The 26,976-nt window shown below is 40.0% G+C and overlaps 1 protein-coding gene and 1 pseudogene across 2 annotated transcripts in view; both read right to left on the reverse strand.

The window, feature by feature from the left end:
* Window positions 1–26,976, reverse strand: part of LOC131467035 (teneurin-3) — a 566,025-nt gene that overhangs the window by 326,878 nt on the left and 212,171 nt on the right. The window lies entirely within an intron of this gene.
* Window positions 20,096–20,215, reverse strand: LOC131467805 (U2 spliceosomal RNA; annotated as a pseudogene).

Here is a 26,976-nt window from a genome sequence, read left to right on the forward strand (position 1 = left end):
CTCGTATCTTCTCGTTGCCGACAGGATATGGCATGCGTACGTCTCATTACCGTAACTCCACGATATGTTGGATATCTAGAACATTCGGACACTACCTCAAGGCAGAGAAATAGACTGTTGCGCGCATATACTCGGCATTACGGTAGCCTCTAGCCTCGGGACCTCTGCTAGCACCGAGCGTCCAATCACGGACGAGATTCACCGGCGCGCCACACGTTTGTGACGTCAGCTTCTCAGTAATTACCGTAATAACTTAAAGTAACCGTAATTCCTAATTGCACATTTTCCCATTTTCAAATTCATATTCTAATTGAATAACTTAATTAGTCTGTGAGTACTTTAATTATAATGTAGTTGAAGGAAATGCTGAAATATTGATGGTTGAGAAAACAGAAATACTTACTCTCCATTATTTACCTCAATAATCGTGCACTTATATACATTATTTGTAAATAGGAATGTCTCTTTGAATACAGAGAAAAAGGCAGATTATCGTAAAACTAACGCGTTACACTGAAGCAAAGTACTTTCTATAGTAATTATTATGAAAATATGAAACCCATGATAATAAGCCATTGTGTTTTGTTTTTTTAAAAAACATTGTTCTCTTTTGGAAAACATACAGAAGCTTCTTCGATCACCAGTTTCTGTATAGAGTTTTAAAAAAAGAAAGGAAAACAGGAAATGAATAACTCACATTTACACACACACACACTGTGTGTTGTTTGTACTTTAAATGGCTCTGGCCTCACAATACAGGATCCATTGTGTTTAGTTTGTCTGAACAATAAATGGTGATGGAGCGCATGTGATGATGCCAGAAGAGATAGAAAACACACAAAGGGAGGGAGAGAGAGAGCGCGCGAGAGAGAGAGGCAGAGAGAGACAGAGAGAGACAGAGAGAGAGAGAGAGAAGAAAAGCAGCAGAATCTTTATCTCTTTGTTTCTCTGTTGCCGTCTCTTTCCTCTTCCTCTCTCTCTCTCTCTCTCTCTCCCTCCCATTCAAGACAAATGTGACACTCGGGACTCCCCCCTTTCCACTCTCTCCTGATGGATAGCACACACACACACACACACACACATATATAGCGTGTGTGTGTGTGTGTGTGGGGCTGGGGGGCTAACTATTACGGGAATTGTCATTCGCCGATCATTCGTCTGCATTTGTAAACCATCAACGTCAAGAGCTCACACACACACACACACACACACACACACAGGCTTTGACTGGCGTGTGTGTGTGTGTGTGTGTGTCATTTTCCATCATCTAATCTCCAAAACTCACATTAAGAACATTAGAGACAGATCATGTATCACTGGCCTGAGTCTGTGTCAACGTGTGTGTGTGTGTGTGTGTGTGTGTGTGTGTGGGGACACGTCCACTGCCTCTTGATGCTGATGGGTTGTAAATGCAGATTGATCATTATTTTGGACAGAAAGAAAGAAAGAAAGAACATATTATTATCAAACACTGGGTCGCGGCACACACATGGGTCACAGGAGATGTGTTTTTGGTCACTAAACATTTGCTGGATGTGTATAAGTTTAAAATAACATGAATAAAATGGAGTGGGTTGTCCGTAAATGAACTTTGACTTCACATAAAGTCAAGTCATTTTCTGCTGAACGTACACAGGAAACAGAACAGCGTTCTCTTTCAGCCTCTGTGCCGTTTAAAAACATGCAGTAATAAGATAAAGTCAAATATTCATGTTTCTGAGCCACAGTAACCAAATATATATACAGTAGAAATATAGAGAAGAATAACTGTGATGTATTAACTTTCAAATATCCCAATATTTAAGCTGACAAAGCATAAAAAAACAGTCTGGCCTTAATTTTGCCCTATTTTTGTCTCTGTTATTTATTCTTCTGTGTACAGACGTCTTCCAGTATTTGTGTTCAGTATTAAATTAGAAAATAGCTGAAAACTGTGGCGTCCATGCAGACCACTCTGATACTGGGAATATTCATCATAAGTAATATGTCATGTCGACTTATGTGTTTATGTGCATTTTACAAACCAACAAAACCATTTGTTTTAGATCATTGAACACACCCAATGATACGGAAAAGGATTAGGGCCACACAGGAAAAAAATATTTATAGTTTTATAGTTCTGACTTTGAAGTCAGAATTCTGAGTTTAAATTCTGAGAATAAAGTCAGCATTCTGAGAATAAGGTCTGAATTCTGAGATTAAATTCTGAGAATAAGTCAGAATTCTGAGAATAAAGTCTGAATTCTGAGTTTAAATTCTGAGAATAAGTCAGAATTCTGAGTTTAAATTCTGAGAATAAAGTCAGAATTCTGAGTTTAAATTCTGAGAATAAGTCTGAATTCTGAGAATAAAGTCTGAATTCTGAGAATAAAGTCAGAATTCTGAGTTTAAATTTGGAGAATAAAGTCAGAATTCTGGGTTTAAATTCTGAGAATAAAGTCTGAATTCTGAGAATAAAGTCAGAAAACAAATATTTTTAATCCTCTTCCGTAGAATGACACCATCTTAAAATGCTAAATGATATATAATTATGTGAAATAACAGTTTCATACAGTACATCTCTACTCCGAAGTTTAATTTGACAACTTTTCACACGTTTCACCACATTTTCTTCTCAGTTATCGTCAGTTTTTTGATTTCTTACTTGATTTCTTTCCCTATGTTTATTTCACTCTGATACCAAAATAATTCCAGTCAGGCTGCGACAATAAATGATTTTACTGTACGTTTTCTCACCATTTTCTCAAGAATATAAGAAAATTGTTTCTTTTTTCTTTCTGAAAATTCGATTCAAGGACAGACTGAGAGAACGCTGACGTGTGACGAGGCGCACACACACACACACACACACAGAGTCTGTGTAAAGTGACTCAGCGAGATCCATCTGTCAAACATGACTGGTAAACACCAGGCAATATGGGCTCCAGAACGTGTGAGAAAAAGAGGTTGGGAAGGTCATGCGTCTCCGAATCCTCACATCACCCGTCTCATATCCATGTGAAAAACACGAGCAAACGCAGAACTGTGCAGGATTTTTTACCCTGATTTAATAGTGACCATGATTCCAGATCTTGCGAGAAAGGCTAATTCTTTACGGCACCACAACTCAACTCAACTCAAGCTTATGGATAGATCCCATTAAAAAAAAACAGTAAAAATAGAAAGCAGCAAAACAAAAAAGTCCAAAGAGTCCAACTCAACCTGTGTTAAATGGAGTAATTGTAGGTTTTTTAACACACTCAACAGTCTGTCAGACTACACACACACATGTTAACAACTGTAGACGAAGGCAGCGTTAGCATTATTTTAGACGTTCGTCGTGGACGAGCCGGTGGAAAACAAGCAGAGAAAAACATCGGAGCGAGGATTAAAAACACGGATGCCGACCGGCTGGACGTGGTCATGGCTCCACGTCATGAAAACAATAGAGGGGAAGGGAGATGGGAGCATCAGCAGTGAGAGTTTTGAACAACAGTGAGGATAAAGAGGTGGATGATGGATGGACTTGAGCTGTAATCTGACCTTAAAAGTTACGCCCGAGCCCGTTCACAGCCCGGCATTATTCAAATGTGCGCACGCACACAGCTCTTTGGTGTTTAGTCAAGAATGAGTCATTTACACGTCGGCCACTTGGAGGTTGGAACAAAGAAATAAAATAAGTCATTTCCTCAGTGGGTTTCGACTCCGGAACCTCTGGACCTCTGAACCTCTGCCGGTTCCAGGCAAAGATCTTCAGCTCTAGGATGGACACATGTTCACGGTGGCGTACCGCTGTAAGACACTGTTTCACGTAGTTTAAGACGCTAAACGACGGTTGTTGAGTTAATTTCAGTGAGCTATTCTTCAAATCTGCAGTAAGTAAAATGTCCATTGATTTCTTGAGGAAGGATGATTATTAAAAACCTAAGAAAATAGTTTTTGTACCAGGGCCTGGAGGAGTATGAGCGTCATAAAAATGATCCATAACTCTTGCAATGAGTTAAAATCTGCCGAAAAACTGAACTTTTGATTATTTTGAAATTAACGTCAAAATCAGTCCATTATGAGTGATATAGAGACAAAGAAAAGCTGTAAGTATAGATTTCCACTGTTCAAAATCACAATCAATTCCAACCCTCACACCATTGTAGACCTATCAGTTTTAAAATGCATTTACAGTATTTTATATCATGATATTTGTTTCTAAACTGGACAAAATATCTGTAATATTACAGCACAATGTGATTCTCACAGCAGTGTCAAAAAATTAGGTACAGTTTGGGCTTCAGCAGCCACACCAGTGAAGATCATTAGAGCGAGAGAACTCAGTCAGTATCAGCGTGGAAGGAAACGGCGCGACAGACGGGACGCGTGGCGGAGAGAGGCTCGTCTTCTCCGCGTGGACATATGGAAAAGACATCTCGACGCGGCGATCTCAGCATCTGGACGTTCGGAGGACTCGCTAAACAGATTATGGAGCAGGTCACATTGTTGCTCGCATCACTTTGACACTGTCACTAAAGAGGAGTACATGACAATCTGTTCCCACCCAAAAACTAGGTTAAGGCGTGATGCGAGAGGTGCCACGAACAGATGGTCACTCCGCATGAATTTACAGCATCTCTGAAGACACAGAATCCTCAGCTTTATACTATTTCTTTTCATTTTCTGGTTGTTTACCTTCATCTAACTTGTTTTTTTTTGCTTGACACTTACGTCAGTATATCGGAGGTGGAAAACAGCTGTTCCCTTTCAAACTTCATCTTAAAAAAGCGTTTAAAGTTACCTCTGATCATACCAATGTAACAATTAAAGACATAAAACACACAGTGGACATGTTACAGTTCTCTCTGTTGGCAGTTTGACCTGATCCTGTCCTGCAAGATTGGGTAACTTTTGGAAAAGATTTGGGGGAAAAGGGCAACGCTAACGCGAGCAAAATCCAAGAGGAATTAAAGCATCCTGGGTCTAGACCGGGCATCAACAAATGGTGGACCTCAGTCTGGGTACGGATCAAGTTAAGGCAGGTGCAGCTAATCCAGTTAATACGGCAATCGGTTACCACGAGGGTCGGGTACCGAAGCACGGCGCCAATAGGGCACCAGTTCCCGAAGTAACGGTAGTAACAAGACCAAATAAGAACGACAATTTCAGTGCCTCATTTCGGTGCCTGACTTCTTTACCGCCCCCTGGTGTTCTGGCGTCAACTCGCTCGCCGCTTCCCGGGAACGCAGACATGTGTACTCGCCGCACCTTCTCCCGCCCGCCCCCCTCGCAGGGGGCTTGTCAGTGGGACCCGGAGGAGAGAGAGGAGCTGCTCAAAGCTCTGTTTGCTCTTCAAAAACAAACAGGCACTTTTTATTTATTTTATTCATTGAGAATTTGGTCACGTTTTATTTTACTTGCAATGTAGGCCTCATGCGTTCATTGTGCCCGCTCCATATTAAAACCTTGTAATATATATTCTGTATATAGTTCAATACTATACTCTCTAAATGCAGACGTGCGTGTTCTTGTATTTGTAGTTTTGTTTGGTTGTCAAACTTTTTATGGTAAGTAGTTATTTGTTTTCATTTAAAATTCCTCGGCTCCACTCCTGATCACAGTCCCTGGTTTAGAACAGTTTTTTTCTCAAAGGACCACCAGAGGAAGCTTGCGTACCACTAGTGGTGCCCATACCACAGTTTGAGAACCATGGGTATAAATCGTACAGACTTTTTTGGGGGGTTTTATTGTAAGGTTACGGTTAGACTTGGCTTTAGGTTAAGGGTAAGGGTTAGACGTTTAGTTGTGATGGTTAAAGTTCGGGCAGTGGTGTCAAACTCGCGGCCCACGGGCCACACGAGGGCCCCAGTCGATGTCCTGCGGCCCTACGCTTTTACACTTGTTTTAAAATGATAAAGAAAACAATGAACAATATTTTTATTATAATAATAATAATAATAATAATAATACAGTTAGGTTTTAATTATCACATTTTTAAATTCAACTTTACATGATATATTATGTTATATATTGTAAGCTTCTCTACTGTCTTAATTACAATAGTTATTTTTAAAGTTTTTTTTAAGTTAATTTTGAACCAAAACAAACACTTTTATTTTGAAAGGGTGCACGATATCATCCTAAATGTCTTTAATAAGCGGCGGCATGACAAATTATCGAGATCGCATTTTAATTTCTAATCTAAACTGTTAGTTTTTTTCCAAAACTTTGTCACCTGACGTTAAGGAGTGTGTGTGTGTCTGTGTGTGTGTGTGTGTGTGAGACAGAGAGAGAGAGAGAGAACCAGTTTGTCGACACATAAAAAAGAGACCCGCTTGACTCCGCCTCTCTTTTACCCCGAGTGTGTGCGAGTGATGAGGTCAAGCTGAAAACATGACGTTAATATTTAAACACTCACTTTTTTGCCACTAAAGCATGAATTAAACACGGGGCGAACGAGTCACACCTCGCTCTCTGTCCCACTCCGTCAGTGTGTGGCACACAGATTTGTCTTCCTCTGCTTCCTCTCTATCCATCCGTCCGTCTTCTCTTTCTCACAAATCCATCTCTTCCTGGACCCCTCCCTCCATCTCTCTCTCTCTCTCTATCACACACACACACACACACACACACCCTCTCTCTCTCTTTTCTTTCTCTCTGTGGTTCAATAATTGATGTGAGGCGTTCTGTCTTCCTTCATCTGGCTGGGGAGGTTTAAGAGACATGACTCGGCTGTGGAGGGCACTTTGTACGACCACACACACACACACACACACACGCACACACGCGTGCACACACACACACACACATGTAGGCACATGTTTGACTGCAGAGTTCAGGCAAAGGGCCCTTCACTTGCATTAATTTTGCAGTACAGTCAAAGTGCTCGGTGTGAGTGTGTGTGTGTGTGTGTGTGTGTTGTGCAGCTCTTCAGAAACCTGTGTGGTGACGGGGTAACCGTGGGTAACCGTGGGTAACCGTGGGTAACCGTGCGTGTGAGTGTGTCCATGCTGACGCCACGCGACATTGTTATAAAGCTGTAATGATAATACAACGTTAGTTGTTTTCTTGGGTTCCTTTACAGGAAAACAGGCCAAAACTATCAGACCTGACTGCGGGAGCGCTTGTGTGTATACAGCAGCAGAGCAGGGGCGGGCGGGGACATGGTGTATTTAATATTTCAAACTGCAGGTTTACCAAGCAGCGGAATTCACTCGTGAAACAATGGAACAGTAAATGATATTCTTACGGTGACAGAAATAAACAACCTCCACACCAACAAACACATGATACTTGATAATGTAAACAATATCGAAGTCCAGATGATAACATTAAATCATGACGAGGAATTATTCAATTAAAAAAAGAGCCACTCATGTTAACGTAAAATATTGTCCACTTCAATTGGCGATAGAGGAAGCAGCGTTATATGTCTCACAAATGTGTAGAATATAGAATTTAACCATTACATTAAAAACAGTGGAATTATAAACAAACTGCAGCTTTCACATCATTTCCAAATAGCTTTGGAAATGATGTGAAAGCTGCAGTTTTTTTTAGCCCTGATTTGAACGACTTGTCGCAAAAATTAAAAAAGCCACTCATGTCTGACCCTGGAATATTGAATTAAACCTGAATTAAACCTGAATAAACCTGAATAAACCTGTACTTGTTGACAGAATTTTAAAATCTATACTTTCACACACAAAACAAGCTGTTTAAGTGATTTAAATGAAGACAACTTACTTTAGTTTCAGTGGCTTGTATTTATTTCACGTTTCCCCAACCTAAGTCTTTCTTGTAAAGCTCATAATGTAATGTTATTAAAGGTGCAGCGCATGTTTTCGCTGATTTTCTTCAGTTCCTACTTAAAAATAAAATAAAAAAATTGTCATTTAAATTTCTTTCTTGACAAATATGCAACAATTTCCCTGTTAACACCCGGTTGCAATTTCCTTAGAAAACTATATTTTTTTGCTGATTTTCCTCAGCTTCTCCTTAGATTTATAATGTTTTTTATGTGACATTTTGATCATATTTGTCACGTCTGTTCAGACAAGGATGTGTTAATCTAAAGCATTTGAGGCAGCAAAGTTCAATCATTGTGGAATTTAGACGCATAAAAACACAACAATTTCTCATTTAGTACTTGCTCTGTTAAATATGGATTTAATCATTCAAAAATATTGTATTTTATTGTTTGAAAACACACTTGTTCTCACTTTTTTGCAATTTCCTAAAAACACTTTGCACTTAAAGCTCTTTCCTCCAATTTATATATAAACTTAAGTCTTAATCATTTTTCTTTATAATGAAGAATCACTTTATCACAATCAAATGTTGCTAAACGAGTCATTTTATTTATTTTAAGCCAAGTTTCAACCAAATGTTCTTTTGTGTGATGAAAATGTACAAAAAAAAAAAAAAAAATCAAGTTGTTTGAAGTAATATTTGCAAAAGTTGTTTCATTTATTGAAAACTGCGCAGAATCTTCCACGAGCAGATGTAACGATGCGGGTGAAGGTCGCCTTGTCGCTGTTAACCATCGCCAATGAAAGAGAGAGAGAATGTAAGAAAACACTGCACTGGATTGTTATGAAGGACAGTGTGAAGCAAAATGCTTCTACTTTATTTCCTTTGTCATCTGTCAAAGTTTTTACAAGCGCACAATAATGAGTGTCCACACGGTGGGAAAAAAGAAAGGAACAAATATTTTCACTCAGATACTTTTTCTAACAGTTACAAAAGAGAATCTTGTTGTATGAGTTCCTATTGACCCTCTCGGGCCTCTGGAGACTGTGTGGATAGTTTTTTTCTGCTCCTGGTATGAATCTAAAAATGATTCTGTTTGTCAGAATAAGATAAAAGCAGAAACTTTACCTCCGCTCACACGTCGCTGCTCCAACCAGTGACCAAAGTTAACTCAAGGCAGTTTAGTTATTCATTCAGCATAAGTTGTGTCCTCATCGCGCTGTGCCTTGTTTCTTTTGGGCAGATATTTCCTGTTTTATTAACGTGGTTATGTTTAGACACAGTGAGGAAACAAAAAGCCACAAAGTTACGTCTTTGTAACGTGAAAATCTGCCAGAAATTTCTCAATATTTGGCCTCAAACGTGGACTTTAGGATGTTTCACCATGTCCGGCTAAATACTCGTCTTCTTCTCGGTCCAAATTTTGCCAAAAATACTGGAGAAATAGATAATTTCTGTTCATAATCTAAAACATGTAAAGTTATCCTCTATTTCCACAAAAGAAAATTAGAATATTTATTTGTTTTGCCCATAAATATATGAGAGTTATTACAATGAAATAAAAATATTACATAACACCTTAATAAATTAAGTTGAATTAACTAAGTTGATAATTAAAATAATATTTTTAAGTTTGTTAACCTTTTTCTTTTTTTCAGAAGTGAATTTTACTGCTAAAAAAACATTGTTTCCTGCCAACAGAGGCAGATTCTTAATATACAGTATGTTTGTATAAGTTTAGAAACACAAACTCTGCTCTGATCCTGGAACGACCGTCTCTATTCTAATTACACTGTAAAAAACGTAAACTTACTGTAAAAATAAAGTAAACATATTGTTTTTTTGTTTGTTTGAAAGTTCCAGGCGGACAGCGACTCCAAACCTGTCACGACTTCCGGTCCATTGAGCTGTCACTCTAAAACTCAGTAGCTAATCAGCAGCCGGCTTTCTAAGGCCCACCCACAAACAAAAAACCACAGCGCAAAGAACAAGTGTATTTTCAAACAATAAAACTTTTGAACAATTAAATCGAAATTTTACCTGCTTCGTGAAAAGTGTTGTTTGAAAACATTGACACAAACGTAACTCCACAGTCATTTGGGTTGAAGTTTTCTCAGTGTATTCCAGACACAAAAATGAACGCAGGTTTTGATGAAATCCACAAAAAAAATGAAGAATGAAAGCTGATAAATATTGTTGGTGATTTTATTTGGCGTTTGCGTCTCATCTATATTTCAGTTCATCCCCTTTGTTTCTGTCTCTCTTTCCTGTCTTAATTGAAAGGCCATGGCAGGGGACCTGAGCAGCAAATAGCCTGATCAATACACAGCCTGATGTGTAAATTGATCGTGTTTGTGAGTATGATGGAGGCCGCGCTTTCGCAGCAAGCAAGTGTCTGAGTGACGGAAGGAGCCATTCTTTTTTCGTGTGTGTTTGTGTGTGTAGTCCCACTCCCACTTATTGAGGTGTTCAATCAGTGCATAATTCATTCTCACCCAGAGACTGTTGTGTGGTTGCAGGACAATTCATTTACTCCGCAGGCTCCAATCAAAAACTATTCCCAGGCATTCTCCTCTGTAATAATCACTGCGTCTGAGATGAGACGATCCATAACGCTAAACTGCTTTACACTGAGGGCCACAGAGCTGTGGACCACTGATTTCTGTTTCTAATTATGTAAATTCATACAGAGGGCATCTGATTAGGACAAACTAAAGTTGAATAAATCGACAAGAAGTAGGGGAAATAAAGAATCGTCTACCGCTTTATCCTTCAAAGAAGGATCGCTGGTTGGTTAGTTGGTTGGTTGTTTGACCGGATTTAGGGCAAAAGGTGGGTTCAGGGGCGTCTCATTAACCTCTGCATGATTTTGGACTGTGTGTGGAACCGGAGAACCCGGAAAAAACCCACAAAACACATGGAGAGAACATGCAAACTACACACAGAAAGACCTGCATGCTACAAGGCAACAACGGCCCATAACTTCCATCCATCATCTACCAATTTATCCTCCACATGAGGGTCGTGGGGGGCCGCTGGTGCCAATCCCAGCTGATATAGGTCGCCAGTACATTGCCAGGGCCGCATAAAGACAAACAGCCATTCACTCTCAAACTCATACCCACAATCAATTTAAAGTTTGCCTTATCCCTAAATCTGCATGTTTCTGGACTGTGGGAGGAAACCAGAGAACCCGAGTGGGTGACAAACCCAGGTCTTCTTGTTGCAAGGCAAGAGTGCTCATCACTACACCATCCGTATGGCCCTACTAGAACAAACCAGCAATTGTGTAACCGAACCTTTGGCCCATTCCTTAAATACTGTACAATACATGTACACTCATCAGCAACTTTATTGGGGACACCTGCTCAACTGTGTGTCAATTCAAATATCTACTAAGCCAATCACATGGCAGAAACTCGCTCAGGCACTCGTGCCTTTTAGAACATTGGTGCTCTGAGTGAACCAGCCCACATTCCCACGAGATAACAGAATCACAGTCCCATGAACCTCACTCATCAATGGCATCAATGCACAGTGGGAGCGGAACATTCTGTTAATTATCTCAGAATTGCATGGACACCCAAACTGTAGTCTCTTTTGGAGACACCACTGCATGTTCAGGTTCTGCACCAATTTTGTTCCACGGCAGCCTCATGGAACTGAGACTTTCAAACTCAAACCATATGTTGAAAAGTTAAAAGGTAAATGGACACAGTTGAACCTTTGGTTTGCAGAAATGTAAGTAAGTCTGAGCTTTTGACACCTGACAAACACCGGCCTATACCATACAGATCTAACTGCAGCGGTCACCATGGTAATCTAGTGCTTATTATTCCTGACTTGAAAGTGAGGTGTATATCTCTGAGGCTGTGGAGGCTCACACTCCTCCAGCATGATTAGAAGTCTCTGCCCGTCTACCTCAGATCTGTGGACGCTGGACAAAACAAGCTCCACCTGTTTCAGGATTGTGTTGAGACTGTAGTTGTGTGATTTTGCATTTTAAGAAAGTGTCTATTTTCGGAAAAAATGAAAAACATACAGAGGATGGGCAGAGAGAGACAGCCACGGGATTTGTAAGAGGACAAAATAAAGTTTACTTCAACTTTATAGAACATTTTTGATTTATAGAACATACATGCTGTACATTCGTAGCACACATTACTGTACGTACCAACTTACTTGCCTCCATACATACCCCCACATACATCCCTTCTAACATTCCCAATTGCCTTCTTCCATACATGCATATCCACTTCCCTACCAATCTACCCTCCTTCATACCCGTATACCCGTATTCGTACCTATATACGATGGTATACAGACACACCTGTATACCACTAAATACCCACCTACCTACTTTCATAACTACCTAACCTCCTGACCTCCATCCATACCTACTTCCCACCATTTTACCTTCTTCCTTCCTTCACACCTTTCTACATACATGTCTACGTACCCCTTCCAAACCTACCTACTTACTTAGGTAGGTACCTTCATGCCAAACCTTCTTAGACACTTATCTACCTCACTATCTACCAACATAAATACCTACCTACCTACCATCCATACCTACTGCCCTTTCTTTCTTCTTACCTTCACATAATATATCTACCTAGCTCCAGAACTACTTCCCCATCTACCAAACTAAATCCCTACCTATTTTCATAACTACCTAACGTCCTGACCTCCATACATACATACTTCTTACCTTTTTACATACATATCTAGGTTTTAAGCGGTTATAAAAAGAAAATAAATCTTCTTGAGGGTTGAGTGGAAAAAGAAATATGTTATGAAACCGCTGGGGGGACAAAGGAGCCCGAGCTGAGGAGGTGGTCTAACACTGTAATGTGTCCTGTGATGAGCAGGTGGACTCACCACAGCACCCCCATGCACACACACACACACACACACATGTTACAGCGTTACAAAGGTTGCAAGGAAATAAATTAAAATACTTTGGATTCTCCTCCTTACACGAGTACAGTAAATAATAATAAGAATAATAATTTACATAATTTAACTTTCATTAGTTGACTCCGGGCCCTATAAACATAAACCTGAGGCCCCGGGCCCCGATAGGCCCATTCAAAAACCTATCCGTAGTCCTGAGGACGGATCGTGTTCATGAAGATCGAGGATTGTGGTCACAAGACGCTTTCAGGATTGCTCAGGACTGAACGGGGTCTTACTGACATCCCTACCTACCCCCTTCCAAACCTACCAAACTACCTGAACTGAAGTATGGCAAAAGGTAGACCCAAAAACGCTACATGGACACTCTAAAGTCTTCTTTGCAGAGCTTTGATATTGACCTCAAACACTGGGAACATCTAGCCCAGGACCGACCTGCCTGGAGAAGAGTAGTCCAAGAAGGTGCAGTCCTGCAGTGGGAGCAGGAATCAATCCTGTGCTGTGTCGAAGAGGCAGCAGCGCAAGTCTGCCAAGAAAGACACTGTGACTGCACATAAGGGCTCTGCATCCTCTCTGACCTGTCCAGGGTGCCAAAGAGCATTCCCGATTCGGACTGGCCTTCATCGTCATCCGCACACCCACCAAAACCCAACAAACCTGAGACGTTCCATGGTCATCGTCAACCCTGACAAGAGATGTACTAACATTCTTACACACCAATAGACCTAACTCCATAACTACTCTCCTAAAATACCGACCCTACCTACTTTCACAACTACCTTACCTCCTGACCTCCGTCCATACCGACCCTTTCTTTCTTCTTACCTTCACACCTTTTTACAAATAAATCTACCTACCTATCTACTTCCCTACCTCATACCTAGCTATCTTTTTACAGACATACCTCTCTCCTTTCCTACCAACCGACATACCAACCTAGTTCCCTACCGCCATAAATACTGACCTACCAACGTACAAACACCTTGCCATACATACAGTACATACCTGCATCGCTCCTTCCACACCTACCCATAGACCTTCTCACCTACTTATTTCTGTATCTATTTGTTTGCCACACAGTTCCGCTTCCACGTCCTTCAGTTCAGCGCCGAGGTTGTGAATGTAAAGTCAATAACAGAGTCACAGTGAGGTTATTATCTCATTAAGACATCTGTTTTTATGCAAACTATCGCAGCTGTGCTGATCCACAGCGCCCCCCCCCCCGCACCTGATCGGAGAATATATTCATTAGGTTATTTATTTACGACAACAATCTACACACACACGGTTGCTCTGCTGTAATTACAGACATCAGGAAAAATACCAGCGTAAAAGATAATTGCACGTCAGCACCCGTTTATTTTACCATACATTTTTTCTTTTTTTTTAAATGTTTATGCAGCGTCAGGTCATGGCGGCGGCAGATTAATCGGGATATTCTCCACGACGACACACCACACTGAGAAGTACGTCATTTGTTAGAGGATGTACTCAAACAGCTGATTAAAGGGACAGTTTGGGTTTTTCTTTATGATTCCTCTTTATGAGTTTTTAAACTACACATAACATGTGTTGTTTAAAAACTCAAAGAAATATAATATGTATAAGTGGAACTACACTAATAAAGGGAACACTTGTCAGACACTTGTAACAGTGTCAGAGTAAAAGCTTCACTATGTTTTTATTCTTCTTGTCGTTAACAAAAGCTTCCATTTGCTTGCATTATTTGTGAAATCATGAAAGTATAGTGAATAGCCAGACTTTTTGAGCTGGTGAAACTGAGACTCACACTCGCTCATATACGTTTGCTTGCTGTGCAGCGAGTGTCAGGGCATCTGGCCTTCTGCAACTGGAACATCTTCAGACTGCCAAATTATAAAAGATATAAATAATAAAAGATGCTGAAAACTCTGATAGAAACTGGAACGTGTGCTTGGCTCAGAATGAAAGGAAAAAAAATAATGTGATTTTAGTGATTCTCACTAAATTTGAGCACAAATATCCAGACATTTTTTTTAACAAAACAAGCTCATTATTTCATTTTTTTTTTTTTATGTGCAGTGGTAATAAAAATAGTTAGTCATTGCATGTCTAATACATACACACAGTAGTTATCTTGTGCCTGTCGTTTTTATTTTGTTTATTTCTCACTGCTTATGTCAGAGATGAATACGAGTGGATGAGTCGCTCATGAGTCCACACCGGATCAGGTCTGGCTTCTTCTGACGTTTACACCCAAATACAAAACTCACGTCACGTCTGTTCACGGAGGTTTGGGAGTGAATCGGCGCTCTGCTCGCGTCGCTGAAACATGAAATGGTTTTTTTTTTTAAAGTGGCTACAGTAGAAAAGAAAGAATAAAATCTTCTTGAGTGTAAAAAAGAAAAATGCTACGAAACCAGCGAGGTTTGCTGTAATGTGTCCTGTGACGGGATGGACTCACCACATCACCCCTGTACACACACACACACACACACACACGTACAATTTGACAGCGTTACAAAGTTGCAAGGATATAAATACAAATATTTTGGATTCTCCTCCTTACACTACAGTAAATGTGCTTTTTGTCAGGCAAAACCTGGCTAATAACAATAATAATAATAATAATAATGATAATTTACATTATTTAATTAGTCGACTCAGGGCCCTATAAACATAAACCTGAGGCCCTGGGCCCCGATAGGCCCGTTAAAAACCTATCCTTGTTCCTGAGGACGGATCATGTTCATGAAGATCGAGGATTGTTGTCACAAGACATCTTTTGTCCGCACCAATAATATCACATTTCCCCTACTTATGAGTCTATTTTTGAGGGGGGGGGGGGGGGGGGGGGGGCATATTATAAGATGTTATGAAATATTGATTAAAACGGTTTAATGACGGTGAACGAGGTGAGCGAGGGCAGAGGTTTCATCCTGTTCTCTGAGCAACAAAAACCTTTGGCTTTCACAACTCTTAATCTACTGTTTCTGTGTGTGTGTGTGTGTGTGTGTGTGTGTGTGTGTGTGTGTGGGGAGGTGGTGGGGTGTAAATGGCGCCTGTCTGGAAATAGATCCATTATGGCTTTGAAGTACTTTTAGTCTTCTAAACATTCCTGACTCACTCTCTTTCATTTTCTCTCACTTTACACCATGTTCCCCTCTCTCTCTCTCTCTCTCACCCTCCCATCCCCTCTCTCTCTCTCTCTCTCTCTCTCTCTCTCACCCTCCCCTCTCTCTCTCTCTCTCCCGCTCTCACTCACTCGCCACTCTACTTCTTTATGCTGTCTCCAAACTTCTCTCTGGCCAATTAGTGCTCAGTCTGTTTCAGCAGAAGACAATATGTCTGCTCCAAACCCAGAGAGGAGGCCTTAAACACTCTCCAGAGAAGAGAGCGAGGGAGAGAGAGGGAGAGAGAGAGGGAGAGAGGGGGAGAGCGAGCACACATGCATTAGAAGAGGAGGATCTTCTGGGTGCATTTGCCTCTCATACGCTCCTCGGACCCAAGGTGCTTTTCTGATGATGAAAATTCACATGTGCACCAGCTGACGACGCTTTACTGCAGATCTTTGTGACGAGTTTACGTTTGACGTGTGGATTTTTTCATGTGAAAAAAAAAAACATGACACTCACCAGGTGTAAAATCAGTGTTTTCCAAACGCTATTCATTTACATAACTCACGACAAGCAGCGAGCAAATCTGTGCATGAACTACAAACTCATTTTCTCTATGATTTGAAATGGATTTCCAAGATATCCGTGTTTGATAAGTGAACGGGAACAATTATGGGAGAATATTTTTGCCAATTTATTTAAGGGGCAACCGCCCCGCTCCAAAAAAAAAAAAATCTCCTGCGACCCACTTTAGGGACCTGACCCAGTCTTTGTGAATCAAATAAACATCATGAGAGCAATAATGCGATGTCACCGGGGAAAGATATGGTCAACACTGACGCCAGGCATCAGACATACTCCATTAAACACACACACACACACACACACAGCATGAATTTCACAGAGGAATATTATTTCTTAGAGCAGGATATTGAGGCGGAAATTAATAGTTTTGTATTAAAGTGACCGGTGGTCCAGTGCTGTTGACGGAACGAAAAAGGCCACTCAGAAACTCATTAATTATTATGAACACATTAATAATCCAATTCTATGTTACTGAGGACATAATAAACAAGTTTTATTTCAGAGTTTTGGTGTGTAATGTAAAGTAAAGTTAAAAAAGAAAGAAAGAAAATCAAGTTAAATAAGGTTTTCACTGAATCTTTATTCCGTTTGGATCCAACGTTGATTAAATACACATTGACGTTGTTTTACTGTGTAGAGGAAGATAAAGGAGGGAGCAGTGTCTCACTATTTGGCAGGCAAAATAGAATAAAAAAGCTGAAAAAAATGAAACAATAAAAGTTTCTTCGTCTCTATGGGATTTCGTGAACATATATAAAGTCTTGGACAGAAACAAAAGGTATAAAATCCTTTAAATGCAATTTCAAAGCAGCTGACCTGAATAAAATAAAATGATTGAGTGAAAATTGTTAAAAAAGTGACAAAAATTAAGTCCAATATTTAAGTAAATGTCCTGAGTTTCCTCCTGATTTGTTTCCCACAACAATGAGAATGTATTAAATTAGATGTACAGATCAAATCAATCGTTTTAATAAAATATAAAAACACAGTTAAACGACTAATACGCGACTAATAATTGGAAACTATCATCAGTTTTAACAGCTTTAACGCTTAAACGTAAATAACAACCTTTTTCCTTTTCAACAGCTCATTCTCTTACATTTTCACATGGTTTTATTATGTTATAATAAAACTGAAACAGCTTTAAAGCATATTATTTTGCTGTTGTCACGATTTATGTTCCATTTATTTTCAAACATACTATAATATAGTCATTGGAAATGAAGGGTAAATGATCAAAGTGACATTTCTTTAAGCTGCTTCTGCTAACAGTGATTTTACACTAACATCATATTATTTTTACCTCCTTTAATAATAATTTGTGGACTGAAGAAAATAAATATAAATGGAAGGGAAACCTTGGCTTTTCCTCCGCACTGCAAACACAGCCGGTGCTTTAGCTGAGACGCTTCAAACGACCACGCAAATGGAGTCACTTCCAGGCTGTAATGTGTCTTAAAATGAAAAATAACTCTTTTACTGGTAGTTAAAGCTTAAACTAAGCTGTCATATTATATTGTTTCATTAAAAAAGAAATGTTTTCTAGTGCAAAATTTGCCTTTTTCTTCTCAGGCAATAAATAAATAAAGAAATATTTATTGACTTACTTATAATACATTTATTTTACTAACTTGAAGATCTAATTTTGCAGTGATATGTGTGTCCTTTACGATTTTTTAATTGTAACAACGTAGGAAACTTGATTAAAAAGAGAAACCAACGAATGAGAACGAGAGTGTATTTTTAGTTCAGTTATGGATCTAAAAACAGATTTCATCAAATTTCCTAAAAACCAATAACTTTCCCAAATGTTTGCCTTCCTGGTTAAACAACCTCAAAAATATTAACGCTTTCATGTTGCTTTATCTTTATCTTTATATAACACATCACCAGTTCTGCACTAATAAAGATACAGAATGTATTTTTCTTATCTTGAAAGTTAATGAAAACATGACAAATTTATTGTTTTTTTAAATATATATTCACATATTTCATTAGTATAACTTCACTGTAAACAACAGATGAGCTGAAGTTGGAAATATTGTAATTGTTACTACTATTATTATTATTATTATTATGTTAACACTAAGGTTGAAGCTGTAGAAGTGAGTCAATTTAAATAAAAAAAAAACACTAACCTGTGTTTTCAGCAGAGAGTAAAACTAATTATTAGTGATTATATATAAAAAATAACGGCCCCTGGTTTGTTTTTTCTCTCGTAATTCCAGCAAACTGATAATTGTTCAAATGTGTATGCAATATAAAAGTAAGGGCACACAACTGTGAATGTTCAGTTTCACTTCAGAGGAAATAATAATAATAATAATAATAATAATAATAATAATTAATTATAATGAATGAGTGACATTATAGTTGAATGAATGTAATTTAAGAGCAGGTGAAACTTTGTCACAGCGACAAAAATAAAACGACGAACAAGACAAGAAAAATTCAGAGAAAGAAAGAGAGAGACAGACAAAAAGTGATGGATGTCATTTCTCCTCCTTTTGTCCTCCCATGTCTGCACGTTTTTATATAATCATACATTTGGTTATTTTCCTCCCGTACATGCGCACACACACACACACACACACACACACACACACACACAGAGAGAGAGAGATGAGTGAAGTGCTTTTAAATTTCCTCTCATCATTCCTCTCCCTCGCTCTCTCCCTCTTTATCCCCCTGGAGGGAAAAAAAGGATGAGAGGGAAAAAGACAAGTGTCTGCAGCATTTGCCCCTCACTCTAAGTGTGTGTGTGTGTGTGTGTGTGTGTGTGTGTCCCTTTGCATCTCGTTCTTTCTCAGCTTCACCTCTTTTCCTGCGTGCGCACACACACACACACACACACACACACACACACACACACACACACACACACACACACACACACACACACACACACACACACACACACACACACACACACACACACACACACACACTTCATTCCGTGGGTCTTTTATCATGATCATGATCATCATCATCATCATCCTCCTGATAAATATTTGGTCCCCAAACTGAGTCTTACTTCATCGCTCAGCCTTGAAAACCCTTGGAACTAAACGTAAAACAAGTGTCCAGAAAACATTGTCACATTGTCAGATTTACACACACACACACACATACTCTGAGCTGTAACAGAATTCAAACTCTTCACCCACAAAACAGCCAGAACGTGAGGACGAGCCACGTTCACAAAAAATGTCCTCATAAAAGACGTAATATGTGCAAGTACACACAACACAAATAACCACAATACAACACAAAAATACACAATAAACTGTCACATTATTGAGTAAATGCACAGTTTAAACATTAAAATGTAGTCATTCATTTTTTTTCAACAGTGAAATTAACTTCCTAAAGTTGTAGGTTCATCCATAACAACTAGAATTTACCACTAGTATAAATTGTCATATTTGTTTATGTTAAATTGCCAAGATGGACGCCAAATTCAAAATAGCTGGCTTTCTGTTGAGTTGAGGCCGTGGTCCTAATAGACTTTTTTGTTCTTCTTGGGCTCTTACAAGTTCCTGCCAGGTTTCGTGAAATTCGGTGAAACTTAATCTTGGCGTGCTCTATTCACGTTTCACAGAGTTTGAGCCCTGTGCTAATATCGCATTTTTACCAAACCTGACTTCTGTGCAACGTTTCAAGACTTTTTATGCACGTTAACGCCCTCAAAAAAAGCATGGCTATAATAATAATCTGAAGGATTACTGCCACTCAGAACAAACCAATTGAAAAATCAAAGAAAGTAGAAAATATTCACCTTTAACAAGTCTGCCACAGCTAAAAAAAAGGGTTTAATATTTCATCGAGGACATATTTATGAGATATTAAACTGATAAGAACAGATACTTTAGACTTGATCTTAGGCAGAAGTGAGAAGCTTATCAAGTGATCGTCACAATCACTTTCCACAAATGTCTTTGGTTTCAAAAAAAGAACAAAACTGAGGAGAACGACAGAGAACACAACCTTCAGATGAAAGAAGGTAAGTTACTTAAATGAGAAGATTTCCCTGCTGCTGCTGAAGTCTGAGCCAGTGAACTTCAAGGCATCAGTGGGGGGGGGGGGTGCTGAGGTGAAAATGAGATTTAAAACAGAAAAGATGAAATGACAGAGATAAGAAGAAGAAGAAGGAAAAGAGAGCTGACGGAGAACAACAGGTGGGAGAAAAGAGAGAGGAAGGACGCAAGTGCGGTCGAAGATTCACACGTGAGTTCGACTGTGTTCACACTGGTGTCAGCAGCAGAACACAGTGGATTAAGCCTGAATTTCTAGTTAATTTAAACCTGAAATCTTAAATGAAGTTATTATTGATGGATTAAAAAAAAAGTTACTCTAATAAGGGGGAAAAAAAATACTTTTTTTTTACTCGATAATCATTCTCTAATACTAATACTAATAATAGTAATGATAATAAAAAGGAGCTCCGGTTAATCCGTCAATCACGGAAATGAAAAATGTGAAAAATATGAAAATCGAGTCGTGAAGAAGGAAAGAAGAACTATAATATATAATAAAAAAAAAAGCCAGACAGGGTTTTTATAAGATCACTGATATAAATCTACTGTGTGTGTGTGTGTTTGTATTCATGTCTTTGTGAGGTCCAAAAATCTTTATCTATCCAGGGTTAGGACCTGGTTTTACGGTTCTAGGTGAGTAGGATTAGGCACTTTTGAGCTGTGGTGCTCAAAGTTCAAAGGGTGTCAAACATACGGCCCGAGGGCAAGAACCGGCCCACCTGAGGGTCCAATCTGGCCTTTAGCTGGTACATTTGTTAAAATGTATGAAACAACACTATTTATTTAAATGTTAAAGTTTTGCATAATATTGTAAAAATTGCACTTATTTTTCCACAAGAAATTCCAGATCGTTCATAACACGGTTTGTAGAGAGGATGATTTGTTACATGTCAAACAAAAGGAAACATTTATTCAGAGATCTTGTCGTTTATGAGATGTGACCGCTGAACTCACACACACACGTTTGTGTTTCGCAGCTATACTTCTCAGGACACCGCAATTTATTAGGACCAGGATTTGGTCTCCATGAGGACTACTGGTCCTGACAAGGTCAGTGTTTAATGCCGGTCAAAAAAGGTCGTAGAGGAGGAGACAAATACAAGAACACTCACACACACACACACACACACACGTGTCATAGAAAGGGGACAGGGACAGTAGCAAGTCTTTAATGAGGAGTCTAATATTCTCTTGGAGACCTGTTCATACCTTCATTTAGAGGTGTGTGTGTGTGTGTGTGTGTGTGTGTGTGTGTGTGGGCACATACACATTACATATCACAGGGGCCGGAGCCAATTGGACCAGCCTGAGAGATCGAGCAAGAGAAGTGAGGGAAGAAAGAGAGAGAGGAGTAAGAGTTATCTATAGAGTTTGTGTGTGTGTGCGTGAGAGAGAGAGAGAGAGAGAGAGAGAGAGAGAGAGAGAGAGAGAGAGAGAGAGAGAGAGAGGGACACCCAGTAATCCTATTCATTATGAATTCTCCTGGTGAAAGAGAGGATGAGACGTCCACAGTGGAGGATGCAGCTTTGTAAAGGGACTGTCATTATTTTAAGAAATAATTATCCGCGCTGCTCTCGCCCTTTGAAATAATAAACTCTGTTCTCCTCTCTCTCTCTCTCTCTCTGTGTGTGTGTGTGTGTGTATGTGTGAGAGAGAGTTGAAATAGAAGTTAGAAGAAAGCTCTTAGTGTGAATTTAACCTAGCAACAAGAAAAAAAATCTCCTCATGAAACTGAGACTCTGATTCAACCTGGACCGAGAGGACAATCACGTCATGGCTTCTGCTTTGGTTTTTCTTTCCATATCCGTTTCTGAAAGAATTCTATTTGATAGAAGAATAGTTGGAAGTCTCCTCGTGTGATGATCACGTTTGAAGTGAAATATTTTATTTGTCCTAAACGGAGTTTACTGCCACAAATTCACAATCTACGTACGGACATTTTTAAGCTTTGAGGGTGCGTTCACACCTCGTAAGATGTGTTTTCTGCAATCGGATCTGCCAGACCACTTCGGGAGGGGGTCAGAGGACACAACGTGTCACTGTAACGGGTCTCTGATGCGCCTCCGCTCCAAAACGGCGACAGAGCCTCGGTTGTCGGTTTTCCGCGCGTCAAAGACGAATTATACACAAGAGCATCGACTTCACGCGATGCTAACGTTGTTGTTGACGTGGCGGCGCACAGGATGTGACAACACCGTAATCTGCTGCTGGAAATCTTTGCAGGAGAAGAAGAGGAGAAGGAGATGACCAGGATTTTAAAGCAAAGGGATCTTTGTTTGTATGTTACTTAACGCAGACGACACGTCTTTGCATCGCCGCAAAAGTTGATAAAATCTGTACATAAGTTTCCTTCTTTTTTTTTGTGACAAAAGCATTTAACTCACAGGACATTTCCTGGCCCATTTATGGTAAATAAATATGTCAATAAATAAGTCTAAAAGTCCAGGCGGACATTTTGAGGGTTAGGTGTTAAAGGGTTAAAGTGGACACGGAGACGCACGTTCATACCATCATTTGTTTCTGATGGAAATTTGATGCATTGTTGAATTTTGTCCCCGGGTTCAGTTCACGTTCAAAAAGGCAAATCTCGAACGCACTACACAAAAGTCGCGTAGCTGTCGGTCAAATATGTCGGCTGACGTGAAAGTGAAGGTCTACTATAGACCCTCGTGCTGTTGCCCGAGGGCGAGACACAAGAGATGAAACTGTGGTTTCGCCAGCGGAGGAGGAAGAAGAGATGGGAGCTGCGGGACACGGACGATGGATGTTCTCGTTTTTCCATGTGTCAGCTCTTCTCCTCCTGGTTCTCCCCTCCAGTCATTTGCAGATGCAGATGAGAAGACTGCGTGTGAGGCTGTGAACGCCACACTGCCGAGTTCACGCCCGTGATGAGCTGCTCCAGACCAGAGACCACCTCTTTCAAGCCGACCAGAGGTCTCGGACTACGTTCACACCGATCCAAAAGAACCGCACGAAAAAAAGGTAAAAAACTACACACACCGTCCTAGAAATAGCGTGTTCTTTTATTTGTTTATGTCATTGGAGGAAAACCTGTCCCCCCTCTGGTTGTTGGACCTGCTGTCGGAGGTTAAGCCCCCAAAGGCAGGGACTTTAGTCGAGGGACTGCTGCCACACAAACATGTTTCACTCCATCAGACTTTGGGAGCTGGCAGGTTTGGACCTGCAGCGCTCGACAACTGTCATGTTTTATTCCAGCTTGTTTCATGTCTGACTTTTCTAACCTGCAGCACCTTCGCTCCAGTTTTCCCCGCGTTGTTGTGATTTCTCCTTTAAGCAGAGATTTTACAGCTTTTTCCCTGCACAGGTTTGACAGGCGGGGAGTCGCGTCTTTGGCTGCTGTTGCTAAATGTAACTAATGGAAATGTAACGAGTACAATTTCGAGGTTGGAGAGACGTGGGGAGAGCGTATCGCAGCACCCTCGTGGAGTCTGTTTCATCCCACCCTCGTACCTCTGCTCCTCTGCCCCAGTCACAACATCTCCATACACAGTGAAGACGACACGGGAATTTCAACCTTCAACTCGCGTCTCCAAGATTATCTTAATGGTACGTCAACTTACAATGTCACCTCTGTCAACGCCTGAGCAGGTCTACATCGCCCGCATTGGCACTACGGAACTTCTGGTTTCCGGTCCATTCCACAAAAAGAACCAAGTCACTAGTGACGTCTACACGTCCAGTATTGAGGATTGAAGCGGTGTCTGTGATGCCAGGCTATCCTTAGCAGACCAGATTGATCAGCGTGGGTTACCGGCAGATTCAAAATTGGCGCATGTGGATCGACATAGACGGTGAAATTCTGAGTTGTATGAGAATCATTGAGTCCCAAACAACGTTAGAACGACAGGTTAGCTGCTGTTGCTTCAGTCTGGATCTAAGATCAACCACACCCCCTTATTTGAATACAAGTATTGGAAATAAAAAAAACAGCTTGGAAATAAATGCAGCGCTTCAAAATAAAAGTCATTTTATTTTTTTATTTCCTAGGCATATTTATTTATTCATGTTTTTTATTTATTTGTTTATTTAATTTTGACAGAGATGGCTGTCCATAAGCCAGGACAAGATGAGCATTTTGAGGTTTGAACGACACTGGTCAACATTTATGGACCAAACAACCTCTCATCTAAATTGAGAAATTAACAGATGGATTAATCGATTATGAAAATAATCGTTAGTTGTAGCCGTGTTAGTGTGCAGTGATAGTAAAGTGCAATTACACAACAAAAACAGCGCACACATGGTTATTTTTCATTCAATTTAACTCGTTTTCCAATGAAAATGATTGATGTCTCTGACTTCTGTCCAAAAACACAGTTTTTAAGTGGTTATATACGGAAATCATTGCCTTTTCGTAGCGGGTAAATTCAGCCGTCAACCACATTTTGTTCATGCAACTTTGAGCAAATTTCATCACACACACCGCTGCCGCTCGATCAAGCCGACTTTATTTTGAACGTATAAATAAAATTAGCCTGGACACAGATTGTTGACAAAGTGAAACTTCTCCCACATCCTCTGCTGAGCTGAGCTGAAGGCTGAAGGCTGAACTGATGCAATGTTGAACGGCAAAGCAGAAATCAGGAGTGAGTGAGAAGTGCTGAATATTGGAGAAAAAAAAAAAAACTTCACATCATCACCAGGCTGCGTGTTTTTGTTTTTCCTAGATAAACTTTAAAGAAAAAGATTCACAGGCATCTACAGAGTTTGGCTTCATTTTTATTTAATTTCATTTTGAAATTAAAACGTTTATGTCCTTGATTTTGAATGTTTTTTTTTTGTTTGTTTGTTTTTCAATAGACACTTTTATCAGTTTCTACCAGCAGTCATACACATCCCAATGAAATGCTCGTCATAAAAGTGGTGTTTAACCTTAAAAACACATTTAAACAAAAACCACAAAGATAACCACTAGTGGAAGAGCCTCACTTTCAAAATTTGCATAATTTTTTCTTGCACGATTTTGCTCTTGCAGGGATTATCTAAAAAAAAACACTCTCCGTCTGTGTCATTCACACATTTAAACCTTTTATCTGAAATAAATCAAATAAGATCAGCGGTGAATTAAAGGTAGAGCCTCATTGTCAGCGATGCCAAGCATCAACAGACCTTCTGCAAACCGCAAAACAACAACAACAACAACAACAACAACGAAAAGTAACATTTGCAGGTGATTAAATACACAACACGTTGAACTTTTAACGAGGGATTACACGACATGAATTCAGATTCTGATTAGATTTCAACGCCGTGCTCCTGGACGTTGACCAATAGTACAGACATAAACTTTGACTGTTATACAAAACTAAACTCAAGTTCATCTCTGAAGGACAGACGGTCCATGCCGCCCTCTTCGCGACACGACAAGACCGCACGCATCACCCACAATGCTTTGTTCCAATGATTGACAACTCCTTACCCGGCCTTCCCAATGACTTATGAAGTTGCACATTGTCGTGAACAATGTTTAGTTGGAGTCATGAAAAGACGCCACTGTGATCGATAAAACGTGAAAGACACAAAAGTGTTGTGTAGCTTAACTCGACAAAGATGAGATCAAACATGGGATGATTAAACCTACTGAAAGGGAGAAAGAAGAAAGTGAACTGTGGGAATTCATCGCTTACGATTTTGTAAATCTTCTTTTTTTTAACCCTTAAGTTCGATCGAGAAATGTACATATTTAAAAATCTGTTCTTCTGCCCGGTTTTTGACCCACGATTCGTCCTCATTCACCCTTCGCTGGTCTCGACTCACCGCTGAAAGACTTCCATCACGATCACAATCTGCCGCACTGCATGCTCCGGCCCTCACGCGTGTTTCTGCTCTGTGAGAAACACAAACCGACTCTCTTTTATTTAAAGAGAGTCGTGCGGCGAATCAGCGCCGCTCTCCTTCTCCTCAGTCCTCGTCTACAACACCGAAAACAATCTAAAGCGCGATCAAAAGGTCTTCATGACCACTTCTTTTAATTGTGCTCGACGCTGTCAGAGTGTGACTGTGTGTGTGTGTGTGTTTATATGATATATCTTCACTGACCCTGAGCAGCAGCAAATGTGTTGTGTTTTCACACACATTTCATTTCGACTTATTTTTATTTCAATCCAATCGCTGAGAAAAACTGTCTGACCACTTTATCACAGCTGTTTCAAAAGGTGCAAGAAGAAATGTATTACATCAAGTCATGGGGCCACCATGTCCAATAGGAAAAGGGAACTTGGCTTTTAACCAGAGGGTTGCCAGGTTCAAATCCCCACCAGGATCCCCACCCATTGCTCTCCGGCAACCTTCTAGCAACCCCTGGAAGGGAGTGATGTTTTTCTGTCGCCCAATCAGCTGCCTGTCATCGGTCTAGCTCCACCTGAACCATTACTCTGGTAATCCAAGGGAAAGAGAATGGAATGGTTGGGGCCAGTTATTAAGGTACTATTCCTCATGGAAACGCAAAAAAATTAACCGTACCTAACAGAACCAAACTAAAAAGCCTCAGTACCCCTCCTCAAAAACATCTCAACCAGACGAAAACAAGTGAAGCAGTGCTTTAAAGATGCTTTAAAACCGTGTTTCGCCTAATTATTGCATTGGTAAATGAGTCATTTCAGATG

The sequence above is a fragment of the Solea solea genome, chromosome 10 (genome assembly GCF_958295425.1).
Source record: "Solea solea chromosome 10, fSolSol10.1, whole genome shotgun sequence".
NCBI lineage: Eukaryota > Metazoa > Chordata > Actinopteri > Pleuronectiformes > Soleidae > Solea > Solea solea.